Here is a 22,148-nt window from a genome sequence, read left to right as displayed (position 1 = left end):
ACATCCTTTCATTTGTCCTCTAGCCGTCCCTGCTTAGCCATTTTGCATTTTCTGGCGATCTTATATTTGAGACGTTTGTATTCTTTTTTGCCTGCTTCATTTTCTGCATTTTTATATTTTCCATTTCATCAAGTTAATTCAACAGATCTGTTACTCAAGGATTTCTACTAGCCCTTGTCTTTTTAACAACTTGATCCTCTGCTGCCTTCACTATTTCATCCCTCAAAGCTACCCATTCTTCTTCCACTGTATTTCTTTCCCCCATTCCTGTCAATCGTTCCCTTATGAGATCCCTGAAACTCGCTACAACCTCTGGTTCTGTCCGTTTATCCACGTCCGATCTCCTTAAATTGCCATTTTTTAAAATTTCTTCTGTTTTAATTACAGTTCATAACCAATAGATTGTGATCAGAGTCCACATCTGCCCATGGAAATGTCCTATAATTTAAAACCTGGTTCCTAAATCTCTGGCTTACCATTATATAATCTATCTGAAACCTTGCAGCATCTCCAGGCCTCTTCCATGTATACAGCCTTCTTTCATGATTCTTGAAGCAAGTGTTAGGTATGATTAAGTTATGCTCTGTGCAAAATTCTACCAGACGACTTCCTCTTTCATTTCTTACCCCCATTCCATATTCACCTACTATGTTTCATTTTCTTCCTTTTCCTACTATCGAATTCCAGTCACCCATGACTATTAAATGTTCGTCTCCTTCACTATCTGAATAATTTCTTCTATCTCATCATACATTTCATCAATCTCTTCGTCATCTGCGGGGCTATTTAGCATATGTACTTGTACTACTGTGGTAGGCGTGGGCTACATGTCTATCTTGGCCACAATAATGAGTTCACTATACTGTTTTTACTAGCTTACTCGCTCTCCTATTTTTTTATTCGTTATTAATTCTACTCCTGCATTACCCCTATTTGATTTTGTATTTGTAACCTGTATTCACCTGACCAGACGTCTTGTTCCTCCTGCCACCGAACTTCACTAATTCCCACTATATCTAACTTTAACCTAACCATTTCCCTTTTTAAATTTTCTAACCTACCTGCCCGAATAAGGGATCTGACATGCCACGCTCCGATCCGTAGAACGCGAGTTTTCTTTCTCCTGATAACGACGTCCTCCTGATTAGTCCCCGCCCCGAGATCCGAATCGGGGACTATTTTACCTCCGGAATATTTTACCCAAGGGGAAGCCATCATCATTTAATCATAAAGTAAAGCTGCATGCCCTCGGGAAAAATTATGGCTGTAGTTTCCCCTTGCTTTCAGCAGTTCGCAGTACCACCACAGCAAGACCGTTTTGGTTAGTGTTACAAGGGCAGATCAGTCAATCATCCAGACTGTTACCCCTGCAACTACTGAATAGTCTACTGCCCCTCTTCAGGAACCACATGTTTGTCTGGCCTCTCAACAGATACCCCTCCGTTGTGGTTGCACCTACGGTACGGCCATCTGTATCGCTGAGGCACGCAAGCCTCCCCACCAACGGCAAGGTCCATGGTTCATGGGGGGGGGGGGGGGGGGGGGGATGCGTTTCAGAATTTCTGGAAATTTAACCCCAATGGGAGTAAAATATTATCTGAAAGTTCCTTTGAAAAGCTTCGTTATTCAACAACTACTGAAGCGTTTTTAAACCTACACCTATGAAAATCGGTACTTGACGTCTCGGCTAGAAATTAAAAAAAAGTGTGTGTCAGTATTTTTGGAAATTCAACCTCTAAGAGGGTGAAATAGGGGATGAATTTTTGATAAAAATATATCTTTACATTAAAACATTTTTGTAGCTAAATATACGAAAATCATTATTTGATTTCTGTAGAAGCATGTGTTAGGGAATGAAAATTACTATGGAAATATTAGACCTACCACAAGACCCTAAAAGGTAGGATTAAAGAAGGAGTGCATCTCCAGCTACAAGATTCGCTTCTTGGTCAGAAGTACATTCGGAATAGATCATGCTTCTAACGCCTTAATTAGCGCGAGAAGTTTAGACGATACTGCAATTTGAGAACAAAACAAAAAAATAAATAAATAAATAAATAAAAATTCGGAAAACGAAAATAAAATCTGTGTGGAGTGTAAAGGTTACCCGTAGTAGCGGGCTGTAAGGTAGTCCAGCTTATAGGCGTATTATATGCCACGATCATACGTGAATCAGTCTGATAAAGGTGGAAGGGAATATGTTGTAGTTAAATGCAGGTTGCAGCATGGACGGAGTAGCACAGAACTAATAGAATCGTTAAACATGAATTTATCATTGGCTCGGGAATATGAATAGCTCATAGAACACTCAGTTCAGTTGCTAATTTTTCGACTCAAAACATAACTAACCATTGATGCAGCAGGGAATACAATTATCCATATATGAAACACATGGCACACTGGGCTACCATAAAGGAAGGAGTTGAAGAATAAGAAAGTCTGTATGACCTGGAAAATGTTGGAAACAAAAGAAAACATTTCGTTATCCGCAAATGTAAAGCATTTTCCATCTGACTACTTGCACGACGTAACCAATAGCCATGTGTATGGGTAATACAACAAGATAAGTATTTTACTTATCAAAACAGCTTGGTCACATGTGACATATTCGAGATATTGATAGAGAATAATCATTGTCAAAGTATTAGAGCAGAGCGTAACCGCAGAGCTAAATTTATTAGACAATACCACCCCATACAACTAATATATTGCAAGTAGTTCCATGTGTAAGAGTATTTTGCTTTTCATTATTGATATGAATGTCCGTATTTTGATGTAACCTAGATGCTCTCTTTAGATGATCTGTAATGGACTTTGGTCCGAGGTGTCTCCAACGTCTCTAATAACAGTACATTCGTAGATGTAGTCTTCATTCTCCAAGATACGTCCTTACACATCTACAGTGAAATACATTTGTTCTTCTTCGGTAGTACTTGCTCACCTAAGCACAATCTGCTTTAGAAAGGATGTCTGCTCTGTACATAACAAGAAAAATATTGGGAGTCTCACCCTATAGCGACGAGGAGATGTTTACATAAGAAGATGGTAATACTCTGCAGGCCCTCAACAAACGACAAGAGTTTTCTGTTAGCTGTTCCTCCACTTTACAAAGAGCTAGGAGTCAGAAGGTTCTATCTCTGGGAGCATGGTTAATGATCAAACGTTTCCCAGGCTACTCATGGCGGAAACAACGGTTCAATCACTCTTAAATACACTCCTGGAAATTGAAATAAGAACACCGTGAATTCATTGTCCCAGGAAGGGGAAACTTTACTGACACATTCCTGGAGTCAGATACATCACATGATCACACTGACAGAACCACAGGCACGTAGACACAGGCAACAGAGCATGCACAATGTCGGCACTAGTACAGTGTATATCCACCTTTCGCAGCAATGCAGGCTGCTATTCTCCCATGGAGACGATCGTAGAGATGCTGGATGTAGTCCTGTGGAACGGCTTGCCATGCCATTTCCACCTGGCGCCCCAGTTGGACCAGCGTTCGTGCTGGACGTGCAGACCGCGTGAGACGACGCTTCATCCAGTCCCAAACATGCTCAATGGGGGACAGATCCGGAGATCTTGCTGGCCAGGGTAGTTGACTTACACCTTCTAGAGCACGTTGGGTGGCACGGGATACATGCGGACGTGCATTGTCCTGTTGGAACAGCAAGTTCCCTTGCCGGTCTAGGAATGGTAGAACGATGGGTTCGATGACGGTTTGGATGTACCGTGCACTATTCAGTGTCCCCTCGACGATCACCAGTGGTGTACGGCCAGTGTAGGAGATCGCTCCCCACACCATGATGCCGGGTGTTGGCCCTGTGTGCCTCGGTCGTATGCAGTCCTGATTGTGGCGCTCACCCGCACGGCGCCAAACACGCATACGACCATCATTGGCACCAAGGCAGAAGCGACTCTCATCGCTGAAGACGACACGTCTCCATTCGTCCCTCCATTCACGCCTGTCGCGACACCACTGGAGGCGGGCTGCACGATGTTGGGGCGTGAGCGGAAGACGGCCTAACGGTGTGCGGGACCGTAGCCCAGCTTCATGGAGACGGTTGCGAATGGTCCTCGCCGATACCCCAGGAGCAACAGTGTCCCTAATTTGCTGGGAAGTGGCGGTGCGGTCCCCTACGGCACTGCGTAGGATCCTACGGTCTTGGCGTGCATCCGTGCGTCGCTGCGGTCCGGTCCCAGGTCGACGGGCACGTGCACCTTCCGCCGACCACTGGCGACAACATCGATGTACTGTGGAGACCTCACGCCCCACGTGTTGAGCAATTCGGCGGTACGTCCACCCGGCCTCCCGCATGCCCACTATACGCCCTCGCTCAAAGTCCGTCAACTGCACATACGGTTCACGTCCACGCTGTCGCGGCATGCTACCCGTGTTAAAGACTGCGATGGAGCTCCGTATGCCACGGCAAACTGGCTGACACTGACGGCGGCGGTGCACAAATGCTGCGCAGCTAGCGCCATTCGACGGCCAACACCGCGGTTCCTGGTGTGTCCGCTGTGCCGTGCGTGTGATCATTGCTTGTACAGCCCTCTCGCAGTGTCCGGAGCAAGTATGGTGGGTCTGACACACCGGTGTCAATGTGTTCTTTTTTCCATTTCCGGGAGTGTAGTATCACTTGCGGGCGCCGATTGCACTCTCATCACACTCGCCAATACATTGAAATACTTCTACACTGAAAGACGTTCTGAACCTCTTAGACTTTTAAAATCAAGATCAGGCCGCACAATTAGCAGACAGTAGGATGTCTCATCACAGCTTAGCGAATGCCTGGTTACTATGAACCAGCTTTGAATTACCAGAATGTAAAACATTCTCGGTATTCTTGCCGCGTCAGAACTGACAAGGCAAGAATACCGAGAATGTTTTACATATAAGGGAAGTCGCGAAAAACTTCGTTCCCATATTGAATTACCAGTGCATAATGTTCTTTATTTTCCGCACATCTGGAAGTTTCTCCATTATTTGTAAAGAAAAAGCTTTCTTCACTCCATTTCATAAAATTTATTTTTCTCTGAAATTATAAAGCTACATTTTCTTCCAATCTTGCCAGTTTTAATTCAGTACACGAGTTCCAGAATTTTTTGCTCCGACTTTTGTCTGTACTGCTGACCCAGTTATTCGACTAGATATCTGAAGATTGGTGCTCAATGTCCCATTAATCCTAAGATTGTTGCTGGCACCTTCCTGAAAAATTATTGCTTCTAAGGAAATGTTTCAGCTTGTATTGTACTTTGCTTGGAAGTAGTCATGAATGACGAGGTGACTTCGTTTGGAGCTCAGAGGAAGAGCCGTACCTAGCAAAACACATGCTTTATTCGTCACACACATAATAGTAAACATTTGAGACTATATAAGTTCACAATCCTAGACTGAAATTAAGACAGTGATAATACCTGGTGTTTGAAAATCAAAATAACACAATATATTATGGAAATTGATGAAAGGAAAAATGAAACAAATTCATCATGACACGATTAAAAATTCTGTTTTTTCGCCACAATAAAACCAACAGATGGACTTGTTTTACACTATGATAACTAGTGATGCATGACCATTCTTTCAATGAAACGCCAGGCAAACCAAATACTTCTTTCCCCATCTCTAACACTCCTCTACTATTTCGTGTTTGGATCTTTCTGCTCTTACTGGCTGCTCATTTCTGATTTACAGAATTTCCTGTGAGTACACCAAGAAACAGATCCAGGTCTCAAAACTGGATAGGTTTCGATGATTCTTTGGAATAAAAACAGTCCTTGCAGTTGCGTGTAAAGCAACTGTTAACAGTAAACATATCGCATAATTTCTTCTTTTACTTTCTATTTCTATGTGACACATACTAGAAGTAATTCACCATCATCATTGTCATCATCATCATTATCATCATCATCTTCTTCTACAGTTTCCCGCTCCTGACTGGGTTTGCTTGGAACATACAGTAAACCTTTTCATCTTTCCCTGCCTTCCGACTATGTTTCCATTTTCAACGTGTTCCAGTGTTCTTCTCTCTGTGTTACTCATTTCTTGACTCAAATGATCCATCTGTCTCTCGGTCTCCTTTAGATCGGTTGCCCTCTATTGTCATGTCATGAGTCTATCTCGATATCTTGCAAATTCCCATTATTTTAACATTTCCATATCATCTTAACCTTGTCTCTTTCACTGGTTCTCGCACATACTCATTCCTTACTCTATACACAATAGTAAGACATATTCTGTTCGTTTTATATTTCGTCTCTCAAACCTGTATCCTGCTCACCTGCCTTTCTTCGTTACGCACATTTCTTATGCATACCTGAGTACTGGTGCATAATACGCCCGGAATAACATTTGCTTACTTTTTATTAGTAGACCCTTGCTCAGTACCAGGTGTCTTGCAGGAATCCTATGTGCTTGCCTTCCTCTTCACAAAGCTCGTAATTATTCTGCCCTGCTGTCTTCTGTTAAGCTCCCCAAGAACTCTAAACTTCCCACTTTCGTTAGTACTTGCCATGTAATACATCGTTGCTACTCCAATCTTATTTCTCGATGTTACGAACATTTCACACTTCCTTGCGTTAAATGTCGCTCAATCCTACACACCATTTTCTCCTAACAAATTAGCTTTTCTTGTACATCTCCGTTTCCATTTCCCCACACCATTAAATCGTCTGCGAATAAAACTGCTTTCATATTTTCGTCTCTTTGGTGTAATTGAAAGATAAAAAACTCCTCAGACAATTCGAAGGGTAGTCTTAAGGTTCTGGTAATCATCTCGAAAAAGCTGAGTTACGAAATTAAGTTTTTCTTTGTATGGAAGTACGAGGGCAGTTCAATAAGTAATGCAACACATTTTTTTTCTGAAACAGGGGTTGTTTTATTCAGCATTGAAATACACCAGGTTATTCCCCAATCTTTTAGCTACACAACACTATTTTTCAACGTAATCTCCATTCAATGCTACGGCCTTACGCCACCTTGAAATGAGGGCCTCTATGCCTGCACGGTACCATTCCACTGGTCGATGTCGGAGCCAACGTCGTACTGTATCAATAACTTCTTCATCATCCGCGTAGTGCGTCCCACGGATTGCGTCCTTCATTGGGCCAAACATATGGAAATCCGACGGTGCGAGATCGGGGCTGTAGGGTGCATGAGGAAGAACAGTCCACTGAAGTTTTGTGAGCTCCTCTCGGGTGCGAAGACTTGTGTGAGGTCTTGCGTTGTTTTATTTTATTTATTTATTTATTTATTGTTCCGTGGGACCACATTTAGGAGAAGTCTCCATGGTCATGGAACGAGTCAATACATGAAATTATAACACGATTGTAGAAACAGAATGAAATGAAATATAAGAAACATATTCAGGCGACAAGTCGTTAGTTTAAATAAAGAAAATCAAGAATGTAACACTGGAATTTGCTTAATGTTTTAGCTCTTCCAGGAGCTCCTCGACAGAATAGAAGGAGTGAGCCATGAGGAAACTCTTCATTTTAGACTTAAAAGTGTTTGGGCTACTGCTAAGGTTTTTGAGTTCTTGTGGTAGCTTATTGAAAATGGATGCAGCAGAATACTGCACTCCTTTCTGCACAAGAGTCAAGGAAGATTTCTGCCTAGTATTAACTGAGTGAAAGCTGCTAACTCTTGGGAATAAGCTAATATTGCTAACAACAAACGACATTAAAGAAAATACACACTGTGAGGGCAATGTCATGAAGAAGGAGAAGTTCGTTCTGATTTTTGTGCCTACGAACACGCTGAAGTCGTTTCTTCAATTTCTGAAGAGTAGCACAATACACTTCAGAGTTGATCGTTTGACCATGGGGAAGGACATCGAACAGAATAACCCCTTCAGCGTCCCAGGAGACTGTAACCATGACTTTACCGGCTGAGGGTATGGCTTTAAACTTTTTCTTGGTAGGGGAGTGGGTGTGGCGCCACTCCATTGATTGCCGTTTTGTTTCAGGTTCGAAGTGATGAATCCATGTTTCATCGCCTGTAACAATCTTTGACAAGAAATTGTCACCCTCAGCCACATGACGACCAAGCAATTCCGCACAGATGGTTCTCCTTTGCTCTTTATGGTGTTCGGTTAGACAACGAGGGATCCAGCGGGAACAAACCTTTGAATATCCCAACTGGTGAACAATTGTGACAGCACTACCAACAGAGATGTCAAGTTGAGCACTGAGTTGTTTGATGGTGATCCGTCGATCATCTCGAACGAGTGTGTTCGCACGCTCCGCCATTGCAGGAGTCACAGCTGTGCACGGCCGGCCCGCACGCGGGAGATCAGACAGTCTTGCTTGACCTTGCGGCGATGATGACACACGCTTTGCCCAACGACTCACCGTGCTTTTGTCCACTGCCAGATCACCGTAGACATTCAGCAAGCGCCTATGAATATCTGAGATGCCCTGGTTTTCCGCCAAAAGAAACTCGATCACTGCCCGTTGTTTGCAACGCACATCCGTTACAGACGCCATTTTAACAGCTCCGTACAGCGCTGCCACCTGTCGGAAGTCAATGAAACTATACGAGACGAAGCGGGAATGTTTGAAAATATTCCACAAGAAATTTCCGGTTTTTTCAACCAAAATTGGCCGAGAAAAAAAATGTGTTGCATTACTTATTGAACTGCCCTCGTACATGTCTGTAACCTTGGTAGACATTGGTATCGTCGCGCGCAAGTGGCTAGCGGAGCAAAGCACTATTATACAGTCTAGTGTTGAGGTGCGGTGTCATGTGGTAATTTGTTTTCTGTACTTGAGGGGAGAAAACTCTGTAACATTTCATGATAAATTGGCAAAAGTGTGCAGCATCAGTGTAACATCACATGACGTAGTGGCTACATGGCTTCCAGTGTGCTCAAACAAATCTAAATGACAATGAACGAAGTAACAGACCATATCTCTGTGAAGAACTGGGAATCGCAAAAGCTGGCAAGCCTTCCGCAATCAAGACGATAATGAAAGAAATGAAAAAACAGTCATGGATTTAAATTCAACATCTTGCACGACATTACGAACACGACGGACGCCGCCGTCAGCTGGTCTCCGGGACTGCTCGTACCAGTTCTGAAAGCCTGCTGATAGGAGGCACGAGCGGAAATGTTGCAGCCGTGACAGGCGGATACAGGCGACTGCTTTAGCTGCACGATCACCGTGGACGAGTCCCGGCTGTGTCACTGTGATACCGAGACAAATGAGCAAAAAATGCAGTGGAAGTGTGTGGAGTCGCAACCGCCACAAAAGGCGAACACGCAGGCATCATCGGAGCAGGCGATGCTGGCGGTTGTTACGGTACTGCCAGGGCGCGATGGTGACCGACTGTGCCCGCAAGAGTCAACCGTCACGGGAGCATACTACCGATACATGCTGACGGGGTTACGGGAGGCGTGGGTATGATACTAGTCTTGCAACAAAACCTGCTAGAGAGAAAGCAATAGAAGAGATTGTCAGTGATGCTTTTCAAAGAATTATTAACGGGTTCTCCGAAAGTGGTCTCATCTTAATTGTAGGAAAACAGCCCTGTACAACACACTGGGAAACACCAACAGTCAACGTAGCACATGAACGTGAGTCAGTACACGGGGTAGAACGCTCCAAATTTTTGGATACGAGTACAGATGAAAATTTGACCTGGAAGAAGAGTATTACTGAGTGGCTCAAACAATTTAGCTAGTTTTGCTCTTTGTATAATTGCTAGTTTTGGAAACGAACAAATCAAGCTCCTGACATACTGTATTTTGCATACTGCCACTCATTAATGTCTTATGAAGTAGCTCATCACCTGTACAGAAAGTACTAACTGCACAAGTGAGCAGTAAGGATAATATCTTGTTCACCCACGGTCGTCATGGATCTAGATTTACATTTGCATGGCCACTCTGCAATGCCTGGCAGAGGTTTCATCGAATCACATTCACAATAATTCTCTGTTCTTCCACTCGAGAAAAGCGCGCGGAAAAAACGAACACCCTTATCTTTCCGTGAGAGCTCTGATTTCCCGTATTTTATGTTTCTGATCATTTCTCCCTATGTAGGTCGGTGTCAACAAAATATTTTCGCTTTCGGAGGAGAAATTTGGTGATTTAAATTTCGTGAGAAGATTCCGCCGCAACGATAAACGCCTTTGTTTTAATGATGCCCAACCCAAATCCTGTAATGTCCGTGACACTCTCTCGTCTATTTCTCGATAGCATGAAACGTGTTGCCTTTCTTTGAACTTTCTCAGTGTACTCCGTTAGCCCTATCTGGTAAGGATCGCACATCGCGCAGCAGTACTCCAAAAGAGGACGGACAAGCGTAGTGTAGGCAGTCTCTTTAGTAGGTCTGTTGCATCTTCTAAGTGTTCTTCCAATAAAACATAGTCTTTGGTTCGCCCTCCCCACAAAATTTTCCAATTTAATTTCTTCGAAATTTTAATGTCTAGACATTTAGTTGAATTAACGGCCTTTAGATTTGACTGATTTACCAAGCAACCGAAGTTCACGGATTCCTTTTAGCACTCACGTGGATTACCTCTCATATTTCATTATTTAGGGTCAATTGCGAATTTTGACACCATACAGATATTGTATACAAATCGTTTTGCAATATATGAATCGCTTAGCAGTTGGTTTTGATCTTCTGATGACTTTACAAGACGATAAATGACAACATCATCTAGATACAATCTAAGACGGCTGCTCGGATTGTCTCCTAAATCGTTTATATAGATAAGGAACAACAGACGGTCTGTAAGACTATCTTGGGGAACGCAACGCCAGAAATCAGTTATGTTTTACTCGATGATTTTCCGTCAGTTATTGCGAACTGTGACCTCTTTGACCGTCAGTTCGTTTAGTGAGCCAGTCATTAACGCTCCACCTCAGCTAATACACGTCTACAGAGCGCAAGTTTTTATCCTTCTGTGTTGTACACGTAGTACAGTTATTAAATTTCATGCGTGTTTCTCTGTTTAAGAGGTTTAATCTCACGTTTTTATAAGTGTAAATTTATTCATACTGTAGCACCCAAGTTAATCACTGAACAGGTAGATATGTAGCTCATTAACGTATCAACGTCCTTTGGTGACACATCACGAGAATAGCAAGTTACATATCTAGGATAGTCTGCTTTTATAGTTCACGTCTTCAGTTAGTCTTGCTAGGATGTGTTTATGCTGTGTGCAGACATAGGAGGAGCTGGCCGCAGTTCGCGAACAGCTGAATGTGCTGTCGTCTACCGTTATTCACCTTCAGGCTGCTGCCTCGCGGTGTAGCCGTGGCGGAGAATATGGCGCGTCGGATGGCACGCCTCAGGTGTCTTGTTTTGCCCACGGGCTCTGCTTCCGAGGCACCTCCTAGTGCACCAGAAGCGGTGGATCCGCCCTCGCAGCAGGGTGAGTGGCGGGCGGTAATGTGTTCTCGTAGCTCGAGGTGGAGGGCCTATGTGGAGACTGGTCTCTTGGCCTCATCCATTCACCCTGGGAGTGGACAGGTGGCCGCTCCTTCAGCAGGGTCCGAGCAGGCACTCGGAGGCTTGGGTTTACTAGTTATTGGGAGCTCCAATGTTAGGTGCTTTATCGAGCCCCTTAGGTAGATAGCGTTCGGGGCTGGAAAGAAGGCCAATGTGCGCTCGGTATGTCTGCCGGGGGGCCTAAACCGAGATGTGGAGGTGGTCTTGCGTGTGTCTATCGGGTGTGATTGGTGCAGTCGTCTGCACTTTACGGTTCACTTCAGCACCTACGACGTCTGTCGCATGGGTTCTGAGGAAATCCTCAGTTTGTGCAGGAGGTTAGCGGAGGTGGTGAAGACTGCTGGCCTCGAGCGCGGGGTGCAAGCAGAGCTCGCTATTTGCAGCACCTTTCCCAGAGTTGATGGAGGGCCTTTAGTATGGAGCCGAGTGGAGAGTCTCAACCAAAGGCTTCGCCGACTCTGTGAGCTCTTGACTGCAGATTTCAAGACCTTCGTTACCGTGTGGGGATTTGTAGTGCTGCCTTTGATGGTCACGGATTACACAAAGGAAGCAGCTATTCAGGTTGCAGAGTAATTGTATAGTGCACATGAGGGTTTTTTAGACTAGGCAGTAGTCTGTGGTGATCTGATGAATACTCGCCAGTCGATATGCATTAACGGAAGTCGAACGGCGTTCAGAATAAAGACACTTCGACTGTCACAATTTTATCAATCAACTGTCGAAGTATTCGTAATAAAGTTTCCGAATTTACTGCCCTCCAGGGAAGTTCTCACTCACAGATTATTCTTGGCCGAGAGCTGGCTGAAACCTCAAGTGATGGAACGTCCACCGGAAAGACAGTTTAGAGGCCATAGAAGGGGAAGTGTTCATTGCAGTTGACAAAAATATTGTCTCTATTGAGGTCAAGTTGAGTGTGACGGTGAAGTCATCTGGTCGGGTATAACAAGTGTAGGTGAAACCAAGTTACTTGCTGGATATTTTTACCGGACTATACTGTCACAATTGTAGAGTCATTCAAAGAAAGTTTGCGGTCAATGGCGCGTAAATACCCAGGTCATGGAATACTGGTTAGAGGCGACTTTAACTTGTTGAGTATAGCCTGGTATGTCTATGGATTCATTGCGCGGAGCACAGACAGACAGTCACGCGAAATACTTTTCAACACGTTTTCTGAAAACTGTCTTGAGCAGACTGTTCGGCAGCCCACATGCAATGGAAATTTTTTAGACCTTGCAGTTAAAATTGGGCTGGACCTTATAGACAAAGTCAGTATAGAAACGGGGATTAGTGATAGTGATGTCGTTATAGCAACTATGAATACGAAACTTCATAAATCAGTCAAGGGGGCTAGGAGAGTCTTTCTGCTAGACAGAGCGATTAGCAGTTATTAATATCTCACTTAGATAGTGAACTGACATCACATAGTTCCAGTAAGATGGATGTAAAGAAATTATGGGTAAAGGTTAATCAGATTCTAAAGGGTGGTCTGGAGAGGTATGTGCCTAGTAAGAGGTTAAAGGGTGGAAAAGACCCACCATGTTTTAATAAAGAAATTCGACGCATGCTGAGGAAGCAGAGACTGTTGCCCTATCGGCTCAAAAGGGAACGCACAAATGACGACAAGCCAAGGTTAGCAGAGATTCGTGCGTCTGTAAAAAGAACTATGAGAGAAGCATAAAACAACTACCACCGTCACACCTTAGCCAAAGGTCTGGCCGAGAAACCGAGTTAGTTCTGGTCGTATGCAAAATCGATAAGCGGGTCTAAGACTTCCATTCAGTCCCATGTTGACCAATGTGGTGTGGCAGTTAAAGATAGCAAAACGAAAGCTGAAGTATTAAATTTCACGTTCAAGAAATCGCTCATAGTAATAAGAATCACTGGCACAGAGAAACAACTGAAAAGTTTGGAAGCAAAAAAATCACCAGGTCCTGGTGGAATCCTAGTTCGATTTTACAAAGAATATTCTACGGCATTTTCCCATTACCTTGTTTGCATTTATCGTGAATCTCTCGTGCAGTGCAAAAGCCCCAAGCGACTGGAAGAAAGCGCAGGTGACTCCGGTACAAAAGAAGGGTAAAAGAAATGACCCCGAAAATTATTGACCAATATCCCTAACATCGGCCTGCTGCGGAATTATTGATCAAATCTGCAACGTTCGGATGCAGTATTACTAGTGTCCTGTCTGACGCAGTCAAGTCGTTGAAAAATATGTGATAAAAGTATGTTAATCCGGATGAGTAGGAAAATCAAACCCGTAATGTACGGATACAGTATTACTAGTGTCCTCCTTGGCACAGTCAAGTCGTTGAAATATCTGCGCATAACGTTGCAAAGTGATATGAGATGAAACGAGCATGTGGGAACTGTGGTAGGGAAGGCGAATTTTAGGAAACAGTGGTTCACTTGTAAAGGAGACCTCCACTTGTAAAGGAAACGCTGGTGTGACCTATTCTTGAGTACTGCTCGAGTATCTGGGATCCGTAGCTGGTCGGACTGAAGGAACACATCGAAGCCATTGAGAAGCGGGCTGCTAGATTTGTTGCCGGTAGGTTCGAGCAACACGCAAGTGTTACGGAGATGCTTCGGGCACGCAAATGAGAATCCCTGCAATAAAACACTATTGAGAAAATTTCGGGAAGCTGCTTTCGAAGCTGACTGCAGAACGATTCTACTTCCGTGGTCTGAAGTTATGGGGGTTCTAGTGTACGGCAGTGATGGTCTTATCCTAACGCAATACGTTCCTCCACTGCAGACAGTCAATGCACAGTGTTACTGTTTGTTTTTGGAGCATCATCTGGGACCAGCTTTACGGAAGAAGCGACGACACTTTCTGCGCAACCCACCCATCATTTTGCACGACAATGCGCGTGCGCATACAGCGCAAGCTGTGGCTGCTCTGTTCGGTCGATGGGACTGGGAAGTAATGTACTATCCACCACACTCCCGGGACATAAGTCCTTGTGACTTTGATTTGATTCCGAAGATGTAGGAACCACTTCGTGGCAATCGCATCAGAACTGTTCCAGAGATTCGACAGGCAGTAGGTCGCTCCATTCGTACCATCAACAGAACAGGCTCTGCTAATTGTATACTACGCCTTACGCATCACTGGCAGCGGGTTCTACACAACTCTGGTGATTATTTTGAACGACAGTAACAGGTGCAAACATATAACTCTTCCCAGAATGAGATTTTCACTCTGCAGCGGAGTGTGCGCTGATATGAAACTTCCTGGCAGATTAATACTGTGTGCCGGACCGAGAGTCGAACTCGGGACCTTTGCCTTTCGCGGGCAAGTGCTCTACCAACTGAGCTACCCAAGCACGACTTACGCCCCGTCCTCACAGCTTTACTTCTGCCAGTACCTCGTCTCCTACCTTCCAAACCAAAGGTTCGCAGGAGAGCTTTTGTAAAATTTGGAAGGTAGAAGACGAGGTACTGGCAGAAGTAAAGCTGTGAGGACGGGGCGTGAGTCGTGCTTGGGTAGCTCATTTGGTAGAGCAGTTGCCCACGAAAGGCAAAGGTCCCGAGTTCGAGTCTCGGTACAGCACACAGTTTTAATCTGCCAGGAAGTTTCATGTAACACTTTTTTATCGATTGTGAATAAATTGTTGCCACTATTTAAGTTCCAGCCCTCTCATATTACCTAGACAAATGTATTCTCGAAATTTCATTACTTTATTAATTTTTTTGGTACGGATTAGTTGTAGCTGGGCACCACACATAGAGACCTGATAGTGAAGAAGGCGAATGGCGAGCTCACCGATTATTTGTTACTCAGCGAGGTGTCTCCCTTGAGCTAAGAGAGATGCGTGCGCCGGATCGCAGAGCACAGACAAAACACGGGCGTTCCGCAACGCGGCCGCTGCGACACGCTCGGCTTGACTTCACGCCTGGCGTCGGCGCGCTAACCTGCCAGCCGCCCGTGCAGCGCGGAGACCAGCTATCTGAAACGCGGCCGGTAATGGCGTCAATAAAATAATGGACGGCCGGCGCCCAGCGTAAACACCTCAACCGTAGTCTCCGATTTCACGAACGCTCCATAAAAGCAGACCGTGTCCGGTGCGCGATCCTTATCTGCGCGTTACAAATGTGTTTCCAGCTTAATTAAAAGCTGCGGCGGTTTCCCCGTGGCGCGCGCGTGCCTCGGCGGCGCATTTCTTCACACCCGCGACACAGACACAGCCCCGCTCGCCGGTCATTGTGTCCGCGATGATATCGCGTCGGACCGCGACGCTGTTCAGACCGGCGACAGCGCGGATCAATCAACCGCCGAGCTCTGCACTACGAGCGCTCACGATTCCAATTGTCGCACGAAACGCGCGCCGAGCGGCTTTTATTGCCGTTGCGAAACCGGATTCTTTGCCTGCGAGAGCACTCACATCTGGAATTACGCGAAGCCGTTTAACGGCAATGAATTATGTTCGCCTCGCCGTCTTTGGTGAAACGTTTATACGGTCATAGAATCGACAGCTGGAGTTCTCCTGCCGGCCAGTCGCTGCAGAAACCTCCTGGATTGAGCAACAAATCACTGTAAAATATACCGCCGCCTTTCCATTTCGTCCTGCGTCTCCAGAAGCAGTGCAGTTTATTTCCAGCGTATTAAGCTATAATCTGATGTAGAAACTCTGATTTACGGGTCTCGTGCTGTTAGTCACTAGCGGTTACGAATCCTAGGCTAACCTCTCCAGTAGTTCGAATGAGTCCAGTTGCGGCAATAACTTTTCAGGCCGCTACGGACTTGGAACGGCTTTCTTGCAGTAAACTAATGGACGTTTAGATGCAGTTCCACAACGGAAGCCCAGATATTACGCTCTCAAAGGAATTAACTTCACACTGTAGGACAAAGTAAAACATCGGTTGTGTGGTACTGATGAGTGGGCGTCCAGTAGTCCATAACGGGCACCACGGCATACAAGGATTCACATAATCAGTCAGTCATACGAGGCAGTATAACCACCACGTTCGTGAAAACGCTCTATCGCTCTGTACGGATCACAGTAAGAAGGCTATACTATTCGTGAAAATCGTTTTTCCTAACAAATAAAATTGTTTGTACGAAGAGCATTTAAAAAAGTGGAATGATACGAGTAGGACTCGCGCGCCGAGGGTTATGTACAGACTTTATTGCGTATACGGACAGTTCAACCATTCTGGGAATCGAGAAACTCGACGATATTTGCCTGGTATCGAAATTGACACTAGCAAAACTTTGGTCCCGAGAACACCAAGACTTTGGAGTAAGTTTTAAATTTGTTTTGTAAGTCGCATAACAAGTGACAAAAGAAATTTTTTCATGTGATGTAATTACAAATTTTTTACTATACTTGTACTGTGAAACCTTCCTTCTTGCCGCCGGCCGCGGTGGTCTAGCGGTTCTGGCGCTGCAGTCCGGAACCGCGGGACTGCTACGGTCGCAGGTTCGAATCCTGCCTCGGGCATGGGTGTGTGTGATGTCCTTAGGTTAGTTAGGTTTAAGTAGTTCTAAGTTCTAGGGGACTTATGACCTAAGATGTTGAGTCCCATAGTGCTCAGAGCCATTTGAACCATTTTTTTTTCACTGCATTGAATTAGGAGCTTACATTTATTACACGGCCGAGGGCCTATAGACCTTATTATGTGACATAAATTTCATTTTGATGGGTCCACCGTTCATGAGAAACTGACGAACAGACCGACAGACAGACAGAGAGAGCGGCGGACGAGAAAGTGATCCTATAAGGCTTCTGACTAGGGTAGGGAACCCTAAAAAGTGAGCAACTTGTCTGGGAACAGAAATTTGTACTTTTATTTCAAAAACATTGTCAATATTGTTGAGACACTTGTCCCACAGTGATACTAGGCGGTGCGGGGATTGAGTTGTAAACTAGTTCCGAAAGTAATGCATGACGTCATCATCCGAGCTGAACCGTCTACCCCTCAGAGCTTTCTTTAGCTCGTCAAATTACCTCCCATTTGTATGTCTATGTCTGCAACAGCTCCTTGACTGAGTTTGCTGTACAGATCACCTCACTGCCGTGGAGCAGGATGAACTCGTGGATGAGCTGCCCTGGTCGTTTATACACTGGAGAGCCAAAGAAACGGATACACTTGCTTAATATCGTGTGGGGTCCCCTCGAGCACGTAGAACTGCCGCAACACGACGTGGCATGGACTCGACTAATGTCTGAAGTAGTAGTGGAGGGAACTGACGCCATGTTTCCTGCAGGGCTGATCATAAATCCGTAAGAGTACGAGGAGGTGGAGATCCCTTCTGAACAGCACGTTGCACGGCATCCCAGATATGGTCAATAATGTTCATGTCTGGGGAGTTCGGTGCCCAGCGGGAGGGTTTAAACTCAGAAGAGTGTTCCTGGAGCCACTCTGTAGAAATTCTGGACGTATGGGATGTCGCACTGTTCTGCTAGAATTGCCCAGGTCCGTCGGAATGCACAATGGACATGACTGGATGCAGGTGATCAGACAGTATGTTTACGTACGTGTCACTGAGAGTCGTATCTAGACGTATCAGGGGTCCAATATCACTCCAACTGCACACGCCACACATCATTGCAGAGCCTCCACCAGCTTGAACAGTCCTCTGCAACATGCAGGCTCCTTGAATTCTTGAGGTTTTCTCCATATGCGTGCAAGTCCATCCACTCGATACAATTTGAAACGAGACTCGTCCGACCAGGAAACATGTTTACAGTCATCAACAGTGTTGACGGGCCCAGGCGAGGCGGAAAGCTTTGTGTCGTGCAGTCACCAAGTGTACACGAGTGGGCCTTCGGCTCAGAAAGCTCATATCGCTGATGTTTCCTTCAATGGTTCGCAAGTTGACATTGGTTGATGGCCCAGCAATGAAATATGCAGCAATTTGCTGAAGGGTTGCACTTCGGTTACTTTGAGCCATTCTCTTTAGTCGTCGTAGTAGTCGTTCTTGCAGGATTTTTTTTCTGGCCACAGCGATGTTGGAGATTTGATGTTTTACCTGATTCCTGATATTCACGATACACTCGTGACGTGGTAGTATGGGAAAATTCTCACTTCATCGCTACCTCGGAGATGCTTTGTCCATCTGGTGGTGCGCCGATTATAACACCACTTTCAAACTCACTTAGGTCTTGATAACCGACCATTGTAGCAGCAGTACCCTATCTAACAACTGCGGCAGATACTTTTTGTCTTATATACGCGTTGCCGACCGCAGCGCCGTATTGTGCCAGTCTACATATCTCTGTATTTGAATACGCGTGCCTGTAGAAGTTTCTTTGGCGCTTCAGTGTATTTGATCGCTTAGCAAATGGTGGCCAAGACTTGTCAGTATAGCTCTGCATTCAACGTTGTTCCATGCTGCAGGAAACAGACAAGAACGGAGCCCTTTTGTTCAAAGAAGAAGGTGAGCATAACCTTTCCCACCTGTATGGATTTCTTGGGTTGTGATTACCCTGCACACTTCCACTACAGTTTGATTCGGTTCGAAACAGCCACTAATGACAGGAACTCATTCCCTACCTTGGTATATGGTGCAGATATTCAGGAGAGAGCCGGCCGTAGTGGCCGAGCGGTTCTAGGCGCTGCAGTCTGGAACCGCGTGACCGCTACGGTCGGAGGTTCGAATCCTGCCTCGGGCATGGATGTGAGTGATGTCCTTAGGTTAGTTAGGTTTAAGTAGTTCTAAGTTCTAGGGGACTGATGACCTCAGCAGTTAAGTCCCATAGTGCTCAGAGCCATTTGAACCATTTTTATTTAGGAGAGAGTCCCATTCGACCCGCTTCTTGTACTGGTTAATATCTGTGAGCTATCATTGGGCCCAAAATTTATGACATTTCGGTCTGTCCTCACGATGAATTGAACACTTACGACACTCAATCGGAAATGGCTGCAACTGATACTCCCCGATCTTGAATAATGACACCATCCCCTGTTGGAAAAAGACGTCGGTAATGGGGTGTAGCGCTCCAGACCGCACATCGTCAGCGAACGACATCCGTTGGTGAATCAATCGCACCACCCTTTAGCCTTGCAACCGACATGAAGTGCTCTTCATAATTTGTCTCATTCATGGATGAATTTGCATTCTCTGCACTCCTTCCATAATCAGGAAACGTACTACACCGCTTTATTCTTCTTTTGAAACCTTCATTTCAGTGTTTCCAGCACGAATGCGTGCAACGGACTGTCGACGCACGCGCTTGATCTCTCTGTCGTCACGTGGCCGTGCGCCCGCTTCCCTTGAGTGGCGAGTTTGTGGCCTCAGCGCTCTAATAGGGCCACGCCTTCTTCCGTTTGTTGTTGTTGTGGTCTTCAGTCCTGAGACTGGTTTGATGCAGCTCTCCATGCTACTCTATCCTGTGCAAGCTTCATCTCCCAGTACCTACTGCAGCCTACAGCCTTCTGAATCTGCTTAGTGTATTCATCTCTTGGTCTTGCTCTACGATTTTTTACCCTCCACGCTGCCCTCCAGTACCAAATTGGTGACCCCTTGATGCCTCAGAACATGTCCTACCAACCAATCCCTTCTTCTAGTCGAGTTGTGCCACAAACTCATCTTCTGCCCAATTTTATTCAATACCTCCTCATTCCCCCCATGAACCATGGAACTTGCCGTTGGTGGGGAGGCCTGCGTGCCTCAGCGATACAGATGGCCGTACTGTAGGTGCAACCACAACGGAGGGGTAACTGTTGAGAGGCCAGACAAACGTGTGGTTCCTGAAGAGGGGCAGCAGCCTTTTCAGTAGTTGCAGGGGCAACAGTCTGGATGATTGACTGATCTGGCCATGTAACATTAACCAAAACGGCTTTGCCGTGCTGGTACTGCGAACGGCTGAAAGCAAGGGGAAACTACAGCCTTAATTTTTCATGAGGGCATGCAGCTTTACTGTATGATTAAACGATGATGACGTCTTCTTGGGTAAAATATTCCGGAGGTAAAATAGTCCCCCATTCGGATCTCCGGGCGTGGACTACTCAAGAGGACGTCGTTGTCAGGAGAAAGAAAACTGGCGTCCTACGGATCGGAGCGTGGAATGTCAGATCCCTTAATCGGGCAGGTAGGTTAGAAAATTTGAAAAGGGAAATGGATAGGTTAAAGTTAGATATAGTGGGAATAAGTGAAGTTCGGTAGCAGGAGGAACAAGACTTTTGGTCAGGTGAATATAGGGTTATAAATACAAAATCAAATAGGGGTAATGCAGGAGTCGGTTTAATAATGAATAAAAAATAGGAGTGCGGTTTAGCTACTACAAACAGCATAGTGAACGCATTATTGTGGCCAAGATAGATACGAAGCCCACACCTCCTACAGTAGTACAATATTATATGCCAACTAGCTCTGCAGATGATGAAGAAATACATGAAATGTATGATGAGATAAAAGAAATCATTCAGGTAGTGAAGGGAGACGAAAATTTAATAGTCGTGGGTGACTATAATTCGTCAGTAGGAAAAGGGAGAGAAGGAAACATAGTAGGTGAATATTGATTGGGGGGGAAGAAATGAAAGACGAAGACGTCTGGTAGAATTTTGCACAGAGCATAACTTAATCATAGCTAACACTTGGTTCAAGAATCATAAAAGAAGGCTGTATACATGGAAGAATCCTGGAGATACTAAAAGGTATCAGATAGATTATATAATGGTAAGACAGAGACTTAGGAACCAGGTCTTAAATTGTAAGACATTTCCAGGGGCAGATGTGGACTCTGACCACAATCTATTGGTTATGAACTGCAGATTGAAACTGAAGAAACTGCAAAAAGGTGCTAATTTAAGGAGATGGGACCTGGATAAACTGACTAAACCAGAGGTTGTAGAGAGTTTCAGGGCGAGCATAAGGGAACAATTGACAGGAATGGGGGAAATAATAACAGTAGAAGAAGAATGGGTAGCTCTGAAGGATGAAGTAGTGAAGGCAGCAGACGATCAAGTAGGTAAAAAGACGAGGGCTAATAGAAATCCTTGGGTAACAGAAGAAATATCGAATTTAATTGATGAAAGGAGAAAATATAAAAATGCAGTAAATGAAGCAGGCAAAAATGAATACAAACGTCTCAAAAATGAGATCGACAGGAAGTGCAAAATGGCTAAGCAGGGATGGCTAGAAGACAAATGTAAGGATGTAGAGGCTTGTCTCACGAGGGGTAAGATAGATACTGCCTACAGGAAAATAAAAGAGACCTTTGGAGAGAAGAGAACCACTTGTATGAATATCAAGAGCTCAGATGGCAACCCAGTTCTAAGCAAAGAAGGGAAGGCAGAAAGGTGGAAGGAGTATATAGAGGGTTTATACAAGGGCGATGTACTTGAGGACAATATTATGGAAATGGAAGAGGATGTAGATGAAGACGAAATGGGAGATAAGATACTGCGTGAAGAGTTTGACAGAGCACTGAAAGACCTGAGTCGAAACAAGGCCCCGGGAGTAGCCAACGTTCCATTAGAACTACTGACAGCCTTGGGAGAGCCAATCATGACAAAACTCTACCATCTGGTGAGCAAGATGTATGAGACAGGCGAAGTACCCTCAGACTTCAAGAAGAATATAATAATTCCAATCCCAAAGAAAGCAGGTGTTGACAGATGTGAAAATTACCGAACTATCAATTTAATAAATCATAGCTGCAAAATACTAAACCGAATTCTTTACAGACGAATGGAAAAACTGATAGAAGCCGGCCTCGGGAACGATGAGTTTG

Source organism: Schistocerca nitens, chromosome 6 (genome assembly GCF_023898315.1).
Source record: "Schistocerca nitens isolate TAMUIC-IGC-003100 chromosome 6, iqSchNite1.1, whole genome shotgun sequence".
NCBI lineage: Eukaryota > Metazoa > Arthropoda > Insecta > Orthoptera > Acrididae > Schistocerca > Schistocerca nitens.
The sequence above is the reverse complement of the archived record's forward strand: the minus strand, read 5'-3'. Positions refer to the sequence as shown.